Raw genomic sequence first — 15,729 nt, 5'->3', positions numbered from 1 at the left:
ATTTATATATTTGTACTATTTTTATGATTGCAGAAGGAAAACACAGAACGGGTCACATGGTTCAGAACCATTGTGTGATGGGTCTGACGGGAAGCTCTTATGTGTTCTTTGTGTTGCAGACAATCTGAAGTTCACTTTCATGGTGAAGGGCTACACATTACTGTGATCAGGTTTTCATTTGAACAGTTATCAGTGATTTATGAAGACAAAGGAAATGGATAAGACTGCACTGCAGGGGAATACAGATACTGTATAGGGACCCACAAGATCCGAAATACAAAGTCATACACACATACATGCACATCTATATTCTATGTGTTATCTGCAGCAACATAACCCTTGTATCAGTGAGGCTTGTGTAATGTCTACACCAGGGTCAGCAACCTTCAGCACCCCAGCTGCTGTGAAAATACAACTCCCAGCATGCAAACATGCCTGGCTGTTATTGTAACTCCTCTAGAAGTGAAATAATGATTCTGGGAGTTGTAGTTTCTCAACAGCTGGAGTGCCAGAGGTTGCAGATCCCTGGTCTACACCATATGTCTCCAGGTGCTTTCAGACATTGGGACAGAGTTACTAACCCGGCTGTCTAGGCGTGCACAAGGTTTATCACAGGGGTTCAGGCTGGATGACACATTTGGTGCAGGGATAGACGCTTTTGCCTGATGTCTTACCGTAGAAATTTACACCAGAATTGCGGGGTAGTTTTGCGACAGAATGGCGCATCTTAGGCTATGACCCTTTCCCGTTAAACCACACCTATTTTCTTTCCACTTCCCCTTGATGAGCTAAGAAAAAATTGATTTATCTAAACGTGGATGTGCCAAATTTTAGCAAATGTTGGTGCACTTTTTTGACACGATCCAGGTGCACTCCTATTTGAAAAATGATTTTTTTCTTGCCCCAAAATGTTTTGGCCAGATACGAGTTGAAAGTCTACAGAGAAATATTAAACTTGACCCTTTTAGACACTCTAATTCATAAGGTCCGTTACTAACTCAATAAATGTGTTCTATTGAATATACAAATGTAGAAAAGCAGAGTCTGGCATTTGACACCACGTTGGAGCAGATATACGAATCCTGTGTAGACGGTGAAGTCAGACGTTCTAAATTGAATTTAAAAAAAGAGAAGTAGTACCAGTCCTTTATACTTTCTCTCCTTGTATGATCCACTCCTGATTTTGGCTTCCATAAATGTATCCGGAAATCTGACTTTGTGGCTGTACCTCATGTGTATGGGGGAGTCTGGAGAGATAGCTGTCGGCTGAACGATTGTTTGGCCGACAGCTATTGAATGTGTATGACTAAAGATCTGCTGAATTTATCACAGTGGCTCAGGCTAGATGATAAATTTGGTGCATGGCTAGATGTCTATCTGATTTTACACCACCCATTGGTTGGCTTACTTTGCACTAAAGCTTTGTGCCAGTTTGGCGCAATCTTAGCATCTTAAAGAACATCTGTCACCATGTACCTGAGTAATAAGCCAAATTAACTGGTAGCTTCATCATGGTCTTCTGATCCAGTTGCTGTTGTTCCCATGCAGATCAGTGCCTATGTTGCTGAGAAATTAAGCCTTTTTGTATTATGCAAATGAGCTGTTTGGTGCAACAAGGGTGTTGCCATTGCACCTCATCGCACCAACAGCTCTCTTTCCTATTGTTTTAGCTCCGCACCCCAGCTGAGTGACAGGGCCAGACAGTGGCAATGTAATCTTGCTTGGCCCTGCGTTCTCGCCTATGTGCCAGCGCTTCATGAATAGGCGTACGTGCAGAAAGGCCCTAGTGCTTTGCCAGCCCAAGCAAGCAGCAGTGCTGTACTGCTGGCACACAGGCTAGAACCCAGGGCCAGACGGGATGACATTGCCACCACCTGGCCCTGTCATTCAGAGCTACATGTTGACAGATGCTCTTTAAGCCATGATAATTTCCGCTAAGTCACTCCCTTCCTTATTGACTAGATTACTCTTTTCAGCACATTTGCTTCATGAGCAGCTAATGCACCACAATTGTCACTTTTTATGACAAGGCTTAGGCACAATCACATTATCAAATATGCCGCAGTGAAAAGTAAGTACAAAATCTTGTCCTTCCATAGCAGTCAGCACAGACAAAAAACTGTAAGGCCTCTTGCACACAAAATGTGGTCCGCAATGCATGGGCACCGACCGTGGGGATGCTGCATGCGGATCACGACCGTCCATCCCGCAAAAAGATAGGAAAATTTCTAACTTTTTGCGGAACGGAAGCACGGAACTCCACAAAAGCACTCCGTAGTGTTCCGTTCCGTGCTTCCGTTCTACATCTCCGGATTTGCGGACCCATTTAAGTGAATGGGTCCGCATCCGTGATGCGGAATGCACATGGCCGGTGTCCCGTGTATTGCGGACCTGCCGTATGCCGCAATACGGCCACGGGGCACACGGTCGTGTACAAGAGGTCTAACACATATAAGTAGTCCATTGTCAGTTTTCTGCTGCAGTGATGGAAGGAAATTATCTGCAAGGTAATCATCATGATAATAGTAGGTGTAGAATTGTGATGATAGTATGACATCTCTAATGTTCTCTTGCCAGACCTAGATAACTCAGACCTAAGGCTATCTGCCATGCTATAAAGTCCAATATGGCATATAATTCATATAAGACCATTGGCAGGTTAGGCCAACATAAGATAAATATCTTACATGACTGTCCAGCTTTATTCCAAATACAAATGAAAGCAAATATTACATTAAATGTAGAAAAAGCAGTGGAGAGAGACTTATTTTTCAGGCCACGCTTCGTGGAAAAATGTATGCAAATTAGAGCATACCAGCCAAACCAAAGACATCCACCTGTAGACAGCAAAGTTTCAGTTTTTTTTTTCGTGATCAGTACGGATCAAGACACTGCTTGTCTGGATGAAATGTCTTGGACTATTTGCAGTAAACGTACATCCATGGACCTCATAGACTATAATTGGATCCGGCAGCTTTCCGGCATGAGTGGTGGGTTTTCAGACGGATAAGAACCCTTTGCATGCAGTGGTTTTTATCTGCCCAAAACCCAGCACTCGTGCTGGAAAGCAGTCGGATTCTAATATAGTCTAAGTAGTCTGGAGGTGAACTGCAGATACGTTTACCGCAGATTTGAATATAGCCTTAGATGCAGCTTAGTTAGGAGTTGGGGTACTGTTTCACACTTCTGTGTCTCTTTAATGAGAAAGCAGTACCTTACTTAAAGGGGTTATCCCATCATAATGATGACTGTTAAGTCTGTTAATGATTTGACAGTGATCATTTTTGTAAATATACTTTATTAACAAATTCCCACCGATTAGGATAAAATTCACTCCCACTTACCTTATTGTTGTGACTCGGTCTCCCCTGGTTACGACCACCGCTCTTCTCCAAAATCCCGATGGTCGCGCTTGCCCAGAAGACTCCTTCTTTTCTCCCGGCCGGTCCGCTCGCTGTCCTGAACGCGCACGCTGCCGCGCATGCGCGACGGTGACTTCTTCCCGGCCAGAATAGTACAGAGCTGCGAACGCACATGCCGGCTCTGTACTATACTGGGCAGGAATAAGTCACCATTGCGCATGCGCGGCAGCGTGCGCGTTCAGTCCAGCGCGCGGCACGGCCGGGAGAAGACTTCAATCACGATGAAGCCCGCCCCCAGCCAGAATCCAGGAAGTGAACGCGCGGTGGCAGCAAAGTGGGATAACCCCTTTAAGCTGAATCTAAGGCAGGGATCGGTAAACCCCACCACTCTTGAAACCACAACTCCCAGAATCTTCCTTTCACTGCTATAGGAGTTACAAGAACAGCCGAGCAAGTGTGAATGCTCGGAGTTGTAGTTTTACAGTAGCTGGAGTGCCAAATGTTGCCGATCCCTGATCTAAGGCATCTCATCCAGCCCTGCTCTGCACTAATGAGTGGCAAGAACCCCGAGTTACTTTTTTAAAAAAAAACTAAATGTGTCCCTAAATATTAATACTCATAATCAGATTTACTGCATGTGTGTCATGTTACAGTCATGTGTTGACGCCCTAGACATAACTAAGAGATGACTGAAGAGATGAATACATTTGGCAGAAGTATCTATGACACATTTCTTGCAAATTTCTGGTCATACAAAAACGTCAAATGCTGCTGCTTGAGGATGCAATGAATATTACGGGCTCCTCACATAATATACTTTATACCACATCATCAGTGCAAAGTACAAATAATTCTACGGACAGGAGCAACTAAATACGAAGCCTTATTCTTATAGCATTGTCCTAGAAGGGGCCACACCCTCTTGAGAACATCCTAAATCCAGCACATCTCAGGCTGGAAAGTACAGTACCCCCTTCGGTGCAGTCTGTCCCTATAAACACCAGTTCACGTGATGTCATGTTACCTTTTTGATAAAGTACATTTATTTGAATACTGTGATTTTTTTTTATAATGTACTGTTTTGCACTTTATTGGGAAAATGCAGAATTTTACAATATTTATAGAGAACATGTTATTTTTAGTTATCTACATTCCCAGGAAATTCATGAAAATGCTGATTTTTTTTGCTGTTGAGTCTGTTTTTAAGTATAGCTTTATTTTACATAAAATCTAAAAAGATATAAAAAAAAAAACAATATACTGATAATTGTTTCAGCAAAGACGTTTATTCACATAGAGAACGGCCCTTGTAATGTGATTTTTCAGTGGAACATATGGACTGACGCATATTCTTGCTGGCCTCCTCCGTAACCTGCGGGCCCTGTTGAATGGATGGGGTCAAAGGAATATCAATGTGACTGCATTTTTGGTGCACAGCTCCATTTCTCATCGCGTGATGTCATCGTTGTTGTCAAGGTTTTCCACGTACAAGATGCGGTGATATTTTTCGGATGATTCATGACGCCTCAGATCAATGAGACTTTATTATTTTTTTTAATTTAACAAAAAGCCGCCTTGCCTTGAATTATTTGGTTTAGGCTGAACGATATGTTACAATGTTCTCCATAGTTCAGCACTTTGCTTTTAGCCTTTTTTCATGTATAAATAAAAAGCACTAACATGGTCATTAGTAAGTGATTTCTCAGAAACTTACCTGTTTACTGTGATATGATGTGTATATAGCACAAAAGCAGCAAGAAAACCCACATGTGGGGTAAGGAGCTACCGTAACTATTGCCCTGTCAAAGGCATTGTCTCACTTCAGCAAATGTCATTTATCATAGACAAGGTTAATACCAGGCACTTACTAATGTATTGTGATTGTCCATATTGTCTCCTTCACTGGCTGGATTCATTTTTCTATCACATTATACATGGTTACGACCACCTTGCAATCCAGCAGCGGTGGTTGTGCTTGTACATTATAGGAAAAAGCGTGAGTTGTGCCACCGCCTTTTCCTATAGTGTGCAAGCACGGCCATCACTGACGGAGTGCAGGGTGGTCGTAACTATGGAAACGAGCAGTGTATAATGTGATGGAAAAATGAATCAAGGCAGCAAAGGAGGCAATATGGGCAATCACAATACATTAGTAAGTGCCTTGTATTAACTTTGTCTACATGATGATTGCCATTTGCTGAAGTGAGACAACTCCTTTAAGGTGGCCACACACATACACACAATTTCTCCTGACTCGCCCATACACATCCATGGTCAGTTTGGCCAAGTGTGTGTGTTGTCAAAGGGGAGAGAGAAGAAAGCCGCTGCCAGACATCTCTGGTGGAAGTTTATCTCCTGGAACAGCGTTAACTTCAGTCCTCCGGGCCCACCTGTTGGTCTGGATTTGAGAAAATCCCACAGAATGAATACCTATGATAAGTCCTCATACACAATAGATTGTCGTTAAACTTGCCGTTCCTATTGAGTTTGCCCAACAATACACTGTGAAGACCTTTGAAGGAACACAACCTAGAATTACACAAAAATGATAATTACACTTACCGGTAATTGGATTTTCCAGAACCCATAATAGCACCATAGAAGGAGATGGATCCGCCCCCACAATTGGACAGGAAGCCTCAGAGCAATCAAAAAGGGAACACCCACTTCCTCCCTCAATGTTGATTCCAGAGTAGATCAGTAGGAGCTGTACAAATAGAATTCCTTTTACTTCATTCTCCCTTTCTCCTTTTTTTTTTACTTGAAAGACAAACAATTTTTATTAACCATAAGCACCAGGGAGGGAATTAGAGGGGTGCTGTCATGGGTTCTGGAAAATCCAATTACCGGTAAGTGTAATTATTATTTTTCCCTTCCCCCATGACAGCACCATAGAGAGACCGAATAGCAGAGATATAAAAACACCCCTCGGGCAGGACTGTGCTTGAAAAGTAATCTAAGCCAAGAATACCCAGATGGAAGCATAGGGAACCCAAAAGCTAACAAGAGGTCCGAACTAAAAAAAAAGTCGAATCAATAAACATCCAAAAACCTAGGAAATTTTAATACTAGACATTATACTTAAAACCCAGCATAATCTTATAAAAGAAATCTCATTTGGGTTTCTCAAGTGTTTATCAAAATAATCATAACAGATCTAAGGCTACTTTCACACTAGCGGCAGGATGAATCCGACAGGCTGTTCACCCTGTCGGATCCGTCCTGCCGCTATTTTGCCATGCCGCCGGACCGCCCCTCCGTCCCTATTGACTATAATGGGGATGGGGGCGGAGCTCCGTTGCAGCATGGCAGTGCACGGCAAAAGGCCGCCGGACTAAAAGTACTGCATGTCCGACTTTTTAGTCCGGCGGCCTCTCACCGCGAACTGCCGTGCTGCGCCGGAGCTCCGGCGGCACGGCGAAAGAAGTACTTATCTTGACACAGGATGATCAAACTGAAGATGATTGCTGAACACTGATTCCTTTGGTGCAGAATATATTGTGAGACAGATGCTTTGATCCAAGATCCACTGGAGGCCCTTTTTTACAGTTACCAGAAGAGCTTCAGATGTCAAAATCTCCAAATTTCCTCTCAATCTGGCATCCATGATGGAACCCTACCATGGCATCCATCTCCTGGAGGAGCTAACGGATCTGCCACGAGAGGTCCAAAGAGCCCCTTAGACCCTTCAGACCTCCTAGGGTCTCCACCACCCAAACTACCGCACAAAGGACCCCAGCAGATAACTGACCCTCCAGGTCAGTTCTAGATTGGCGGCAAGTACCGTATTTATATGGTTTTGCTGGTGCGCCATACCATCTTGTAGGCCATCCAGACTAAATGTTCCAGCCCATCTTCTTACTCCCAACCAGGAGCCATACAGGGCTTTGTTGGTATCCCATATGTCCTGTAGGCCATCCAAACAATATGGTCCAGCCCATATCCTTATTCCCAACTAGAAGGCTTATAGGGCTTTGCTGGTACGCCATACATTTTGTAGGCCATCCAAGCAATATGGTCCAACCCATCTTCTCACTCCCCACCAGGAGCATTATAGGGCTTTGTTGGAGTGCTATGCTTATTTTAGACCATTAAACTACAAATTGACAATCAGACATAGCCACCGAATTAGTTCACCCTGCATGCATGGCCACCAAGGTAGACCGCCACGAGACAGCTGGTCACATAGACACCCACTCAGAGGCAAGTATAGCCATGCAGAAACGGCCGCAGAAGCCGCCGGCCATGCAGACACAGCCGCAGAAGCCCTCGGCCATGCAGCACACGACCGCAGAAACCGCCTGCCACGCGGACACTGCTGCAGAAGCAGTCAGCCATGCGGACACAGCAGCAGAAGCCGTCAGCTCCATAGGTACATGAGGCCATCCAGACATATACTAAAAGGCAGGCAGCCAGCTAGGCATAGACGCTACAGGCGTTCAGCCGACTGGGCATAGATGCTACAGGCGTTCAGCCGACCGGGCCTAGACGCTACAGGCGTTTAGCCGACCGGGCCTAGACGCTACAGGCGTTCAGCCGACCGGGCATAGACGCTACAGGCGTTCAGCCGACCGGGCATAGACGCTACTGGCGTTCAGCCGACCGGGCATAGACGCTACAGGCGTTCAGCCGACCGGGCATAAACGCTACAGGCGTTCAGCCGACCGGGCATAGACGCTACAGGCGTTCAGCCGACCGGGCATAGACGCTACAGGCGTTCAGCCGACCGGGCATAGACGCTACAGGCGTTCAGCCGACCGGGCATAGACGCTACAGGCGTTCAGCCGACCGGGCATAGACGCTACAGGCGTTCAGCCGACCGGGCATAGACGCTACAGGCGTTCAGCCGACCGGGCATAGACGATACTGGCGTTCAGTCGACCGGGCATAGATGCTACAGGCGTTCAGCCGACCGCACGTTCAACAAAGCAGGTATAGATGCAAGACATTTAACGAAGCAGGCATAGATGCAAAGGCGTTTAGCCAGACAGGCATCAGAATTCAGCCAAACCAACATAAAATCAAAGGCATACAGCCAGGAAGGCCTGAAGTCAGTCATCCAGGCCCAAAGCCAAGAGGCAGCCAGCCAGTCCCCGAAGCCAAGAGGCAGGCAGCCAGCCAGGCCCCAAAACCATGAGGCAGGCAGGCAGCCAGGCCCCGAAGCCAAGAGACAGGCAGCCAGCCAGGCCCCGAAGCCAAGAGGCAGGCAGCCAGCCAGGCCCCGAAGCCAGGAGGCAGCCAACCAGGCCCGAAGCCATGAGGCAGTCAACCAGATTCATACCAACCACATAACACAAATATTCGCTGTATAACTTAAGTTCAATCCATCATAAGGTGTTCCTTGTTTCACAGCCCTGGAGGCTGCATGCTCCAGGCTCCTCTATCCGGAGGACAGGAAACCACACTAAGGGTCCATTCACACGTCCGTTTTTTCTTTCCTGATTTGTTCCGTTTTTTGCGGAACAGATCAGGACCAGTTCTGGACCCATTCATTTTCAATGGGTCCTGGAAAAAAATCGGACAACACAATGTGTGCTGTCCGTTTCCGTTGTTCCGTTCCGCATGTCCGATTAAATATAAAACTTGTCCTATTCTTTTCCGCAAAAATCGGATCCTGGTACAATACAAAGTCAATGGTTCAGCAAAAAACGGAAGACATTCGTATGTCATTACGTATGTCATCCGTTTTATGCGGAATCTGTTCCTGGAAATTAAATCCTGCCCACAGAAATCACTTATTCACTTTTTTTTTTTCATTTTTTTTTCAAAGAAATGCAAACAACTTTATTTGCTTTGTGAAATTTATAAATGTTTCCGTTTTTTTGTGGATCCGCAAAAAACGGATGACATACGGAAACATTTTCAGGAACAACGGATCCGCAAAAAACGGACCGAAATTCGGGATATAGAAAAATACTGACGTGTGACTGTAGCCTAAGGGAGGAAGTGGGTGTTCTGTTTTTGATTGCTCTGAGGCTTCCTGTCCAATTGTGGGGGCAGATCCATCTCTCTCTTTGGTGCTGTCATGGGCAGGGGCGTTGCTAGGGTCTCAAAAGATCCGGGGCCCAAGCCCCAATGCATATGGCCCAATTCTCTAAGTCGACTAACCGACTTCTAAGCCTGCTATAGCTATACAGCTATACAGCAGCACGTACCTCACATCCAGTTCCTCCCAGGTGATATCTCTTCTGATGTAGATCTTCTCTGTCATCATCTTCTCCATTCCGTCCGGACAACTTCTCTCAGCCGAGCCTCGTCTCTAAAGAGTGTGACACACAGACATCTTAGCTTCCTCTCTTTTCTTTACTCCCAAATACTATCCTGAAGAAAATAGTAATAGTGCTCCTCATAGTACCAATAGTAATTCCCTTCTAGAATGCCCTCATTAGTAATACTGCCCCTACAGTGCCCCCAACTGTGATAATGCGCCCCCATTAGTTGAAGAGCCCTCAGGTATTAATAATGCCCTTACAGAGCCCCTAGTAGAAATAAGGCCCCCCCTATTGTTCCCCCAGTGGTAATAAAGCTATCTACTGACCCCTCAGTAGTAATAACACCCCCACAGTGCTCTTAGTAGAAATAATGTGGAACTATAAGTCCCTCCTATAGAGTCCCCAGTAGTAATGAGAACGCCTAATGCCTCCTGGATTTAAAATGCCCCCACAGTGTCCCCAGTTTTTATAATGCCCCCTACTGTTATAATGCTCACCCTGAAGTGCCCCAATATTTATAATGCCCCCTGCAGCGCCCCCTGTAGTTATATTCCTCTGTTTACTGCCCTCAAAAATTATAATTCCTCAGCCCCTCCACCATACAGTCCCATGTAAATAACATTATTTCCCTTCTCCACCATAGAGTGTATATGGAAAAATAACATCACACCATCTCTCCTGCCCCCCTAAATATACAGTTCCACGTAAATAACATTACCCCCTCCCCAGACGTTTTCAACATACAGTCTCATGTAAAGAACATAACCCCCTCCCCAGCCGCCTTCAAAATACAGTCCCATGTAAATAACATCACCCCCTCAATATTCAGTCCCATGTAAATAACATCACTTCCTCCACCAGTCACTTTCAACATACAGTCCCATGTAAATAACCCCCCCAGCCACCTCCAACATGCAGTCCCATGTAAATCACATTATCCCTCAACATGCATTCCCATGTAAATAACATCACTCCCTCAACTTTCAGTCCCATGTAAATAACGTCACTCCACCCCACTGTCCCATGTAAATAACTTCCCTTTTCAGCCCTAACATACAGTCATCACAGGTCCTTCAGCTCTTGCAGGGCATTGGATTCAATTGTATTGCCGTCCTGAGGATGGCAATACAGTTGTATATAGCAGGAAGGCAGTACATTCGGGGCCTTGGACAAAACACCAGGGGTCCAGGCCCCGAATGTTTTAACCTAGCAATGCCCCTGGTCATGGGTGAAGGGATAAAATCTATTCAATTCATCAGTCTGCTCCTTCCCTTTGATCCCATTTTGTCTCTTATATTGCAATTTCAAGGGGTTCTGTACCTTTTGATTACTGATGATCTATGCTTTGGATAATCAGCATCTGATTGGTGGGGGTCCGACACCTGGGACCCTCCCGCCGATCAGCTGTTTGAGAAGGCAGTGGCAATTGCAGTAGCGCTGAGGCCTTCTCGCTGTTTCCCAGAAGCTCAGTGACGTCACTACTATTATCACTGGCCTGGGTGCGGTTCAGGCCCATTGAAGTGAACGGGAAGGGGGGGCTGAGGCACGTCCAGGCCAGTGCTAACGGGCATGACATCACTGGCCTGCGGGAAACAGTGAGAAGGCTGTGGACCTACTGCAAGTGCCACTGCCTTCTCAAACTGCTGATCGCAGGGGTCCTGGGTGTTGGACTCCTGCTGATCAGATGCTGATGATCTATTCAAAGGATAGATCAACAATAATCAAAAGGTACAGGACTCCTTAAAAGATGAGAAATCTATAAAGAAATCTGTGCCAATATATCAACAACATCCCCCTCCTTTCTGTCCTGTGTCTGCTGGCTATAAGGCAAATGGCAGCAGCGGGAGCCTCTCCCTCCTGACCCCCCTGTCTGCAGTAGGACAAAGAGATAGTTTAGCCCTGCCCCTTATCTAAGCCCCATTCCTCAGTGGTTTACCAGCTGCAAATGGAAGAGTTCAGCAGGAAATGAACCACTGTTCTCTTTCTGATTTCTACAAAACTTTCAAGAACATGCAAAAAAAATATTTTGCAGACAAACAGTGGGGACAAAAATATTTCCTGTTTACTATTATCATTTAAAGGGTTTGTCTCCATTCCACAAATGGCATTTATCATGTAGGCCCCTTTCACACGGGCGAGTTTTCCGTGCGGGTGCGATGCGTGCGGTGAACGCATTGCACCTGCACTGAATCCTGACCCATTCACTTCTATGGGGCTGTGCACATGAGCGTTGATTTTCACGCATCACTTGTGCGTTCAGTGAAAATCGCAGCATGCTCTATATTGTGCGATTTTCACGCGACGTAGGCCCCATAGAAGTGAATGGGGTGCGTGAAAATCGCATAGCATCCGCAAGCAAGTGCGGATGCGGTGCGATTTTCGCGCATGGTTGCTAGGTGACAGTCTATTCACTGTATTATTTTCCCTTACAACATGGTTATAAGGGAAAATAATAGCATTCTGAATACAGAATGCATAGTATAATAGGGCTGGAGGGGTTAAAAAAATAATAAAAAAGTTAACTCACCTTCTCCTCTTGATCGCGTAGTTCCCGGTCTCTTTACTTCTTGAATGAGCTGTGGGCTAAAGGACCTGTGGTGACGTCAGATCACATGCTCCATCACCACGGTGATGGACCATGTGATTGGAGCATGTGATCTGACGTCACCACAGGTCATTTAGCCCACAGCTCATTATTTAAGTAAAGAGATCGGGAACTACGCGATCAAGAGGAGAAGGTGAGTTAACTTTTATTTTTTATTTTTTTAACCCCTCCAGCCCTATTATACTATTATTTTCCCTTATAACCATGTTATAAGGGAAAATAATACAATCTTCAGAACATCAATCCCAAGCCCGAACTTCTGTGAAGAAGTTCAGGTTTGGGTACCAAACATGCGCGATTTTTCTCACGCGAGTGCAAAACGCATTACAATCGCGCATTTTTCCGCAACGCACCCGCCTCTTATCCGGGCCAAAAATAAGACGCTCGTGTGAGGCTACTTTCACACTAGCGCTTGATCGGATCCGTTCTGAACGGATCCGATCATATTAATGCAGACGGAGGCTCCGTTCAGTACGGATCCGTCTGCATTAATAACTTAGAAAAAATTCTAAGTGTGAAAGTAGCCTGAGCGGATCCGTTCAGACTTTCAATGTAAAGTCAATGGGGGACGGATCCGCTTGAAGATTGAGCCATATGGTGACATCTTCAAGCGGATCCGTTCCCATTGACTAACATTGTAAGTCTGAACGGATCCGCTCGCCTCCGCACGGCCAGGCGGACAGCTGAACGCTGCAAGCAGCGTTCAGCTGTCCGCCTGTCCGTGCGTAGGCGAGCGGAGCGGAGGCTGAACGGCGCCAGACTGATGCAGTCTGAGCGGATCCGCTCCATTCAGACTGCATCAGGGCTGGACGGAGGCGTTTGGGTCCGCTCGTGAGCTCCTTCAAACGGAGCTCACGAGCGGACCGACGAACGCTAGTGTGAAACTAGCCTGAAAGAGGCCGTAGAGAACGTGAATACAATGCACTTACTAATGTATTGTTATTGTCCATACTCAGGGGTGCACCAGGTTGGGGCAAGAGGGGGGGGGCAGCGGAAGGGCCATGGGCAATGAGTGCTTTCATTGTGGCAAAGATTTTAGGTTAAGAAATTGGCATTGGGGGGAGGGGGCGCCGTTTCAGTTTTTGCACCTCAGGCAGCAGAAAGGCTAGGTGCACCCCTGTCCATACTGCCTCCTTTGCTGGTTGGATTCATTTTTCCATCACATTATACACTGCTTGTTTCCAAGGTTTATGACCACCCTGCAATTTAGCAGCAGTGGTTGTGCTTGCACACTATTAAAAAGGTGCAAGCCTCTCTGATGGCCAGGACTGTGGGAGTACAGATAGGCTGGTGCTTTTTCCTATAGTGTGCAAGCACGGCCACTGCTGCTGGATTACAGGGTGGTAGTAACCCCTGAAAATGAATCCAGCCAGCAAAGGAAGCAATATGGACAATCACAATACATTATTAAGTGGCTTATATTAACTTTCTCTACATGATAAATGTGATTTGCTGTAGTGAGACAACCCCTTTAAGTTTAGTGTTGTTTTAATGTATGTATATTCCTTCCAGGATCAGACTGAAGTTCCTTGAGCTTGGGTTTTTGACCCTCACTCCTTCTGTACGGATGATAATAATAAGATAAGCAAAAAAAAAAAAAATTGTAAATCACACGTCCGCAAAATGGGTCCGCATCCGTTCCCCAATTTTGCGGAACAGGTGCGGAACCCATTCATTTTCAATGGGGCCGGAATGTGCTGTCCGCATTTGCGGATCCGCAAAAAACAGATCCGCAAAAAAAATAGAACATGTCCTATTCTTGTCCGCAATTGCGGACAAGAAAAGGCATTTTTGTATGAGAGTGCCGGCGATGTGTGGTCCGCAAAATGCGGAACGCACATTGCCGGTGTCCGTGTTTTGCGGATCCGCAAAACATATACGGACGTGTGAATGGACCCTTACTAGTCCTTCTTGGAGTGAGAAAAATTTCTCTCAGTGCACACACAGACAAACAGGGTCAGCTCCCTGATACAAAGTCAGTTGCAAAAGTGGAAAGCGTCCAGCACTCGGAAATAAAAACTTTATTAAGGACACATGAAAAAGGCGACTTGGATTTTAATTTTTTTTATGTGTCCTAAACAAAGTTTTGGGATTTTATTCCCGAGTGCTGGATGCTTTTCACCTTTGCAACTGTATAGTTGATAGGTTTGTAATGATACTATTGGTAATGTTGGCAGCTCATGCTTCAAAAAAAAAAAACTCCAGTTATGAACAAGGTGGCAGGACTCTTCAGGAATATACTACATACATATCTAGTCTATTGGACATACGGAGTGCCAATGCTTTGTTCTCACCTCTACATCAAAATTTACAACGGCTGCTTTCACCACTAGAGGGAGCAATCTGTATTCAGTGTAATACAGCTACTATTGCTCTAAAAAGGAGACATAATGAACTGATTATGAACTGGTATTCCTAGGGGACACAGGGAATATTGCTGCATTGGTCAAATTCCTGGAGATTTGTGCCAAGAGATATTTGATAAAAAATAATGCACCACCTTAATTAAACAAGCAATACTGAATGATACTATTGTAATGAGCTGCAGACATGATCTTACAAGTAATTTGAGTCCAGTCTGAGAGCATTTCATGTGCTGCTCTGTATACAGTCTCTCTAATATACAGTGGGATATGTTACATAATGTGAGGCAGGGGTTTTCAGCTACATTGACTGTGAGTTAAAGAGAGATGCAGAAGAATTTAAAATTGTTTTGCTTGGTACAACAGTCCACAACCAATAAAACTCCAGCTGTTGGAGAACTACAACTTCCAGCATGCCCTGGTAGCCAGTGACAAAAGGAATAACATGAAAGAGGGGTTGTAATAGTTTAAAGTATGCCCAGAATTCCATTCCAACTAGTCATGCATTCCAGATACAACAATTAAAGGGGTTCTCCAACAGTTATGGCCAGCGAACACATGCGGGTTGCCATCTTAACTCACAAGTCCGGTGAGGCACAGGTAAGCCCTTACCTGTGCCTGTCCCGGGAGACGGTCTGAAACAAATGCGGTCATCGGGAGCAGGCAGTTCCGAGAACAGCCCAATGAAGGCCCCCGGCGGCTGATCTCGGAACTGCCTGCTCCCGGTGACTGCATACTTACCTCTGCATCGCCGGACTTGTGAGTTAAGATGGCAGCCCGCATGTGTTCGCTGGCCATCAGTGTTCTCCAGGAATAATGCCTTTTGAAATAATGCCTGCAGCGTGCCTCCGTAAATAGAAGAGTCATACTTACCTGCTCCCGTCCTTTGTGCTGGTTCCCACATGTCCATGTATGGTAAGGTCAAATGCTCTGCTGCAGCCAATAACTGGCCTCAGTAGTGACGTGCTGCTCCTGGACAGCCAGACCATGCTGTTCTTGTCATCTTCTTGTTATACCCTTCCCAGTATGTTTAAAAAGAGACCTTGGGGGGGGGGGGGGGGGGGGGATTTCTAGTCTTGATCTACTTAGTGGTGGCATGAGATGCACCAAAAATATTGAAGGTGCAGGCTTCTTAATAATTTTGGCACATAAGGTTAGGTCTGTGTGCCTGAATCTGAAATCTAAAA

The sequence above is a fragment of the Bufo gargarizans genome, chromosome 3, assembly GCF_014858855.1.
Source record: "Bufo gargarizans isolate SCDJY-AF-19 chromosome 3, ASM1485885v1, whole genome shotgun sequence".
Lineage (NCBI taxonomy): Eukaryota > Metazoa > Chordata > Amphibia > Anura > Bufonidae > Bufo > Bufo gargarizans.
This window is presented reverse-complemented; position numbering follows the sequence as displayed.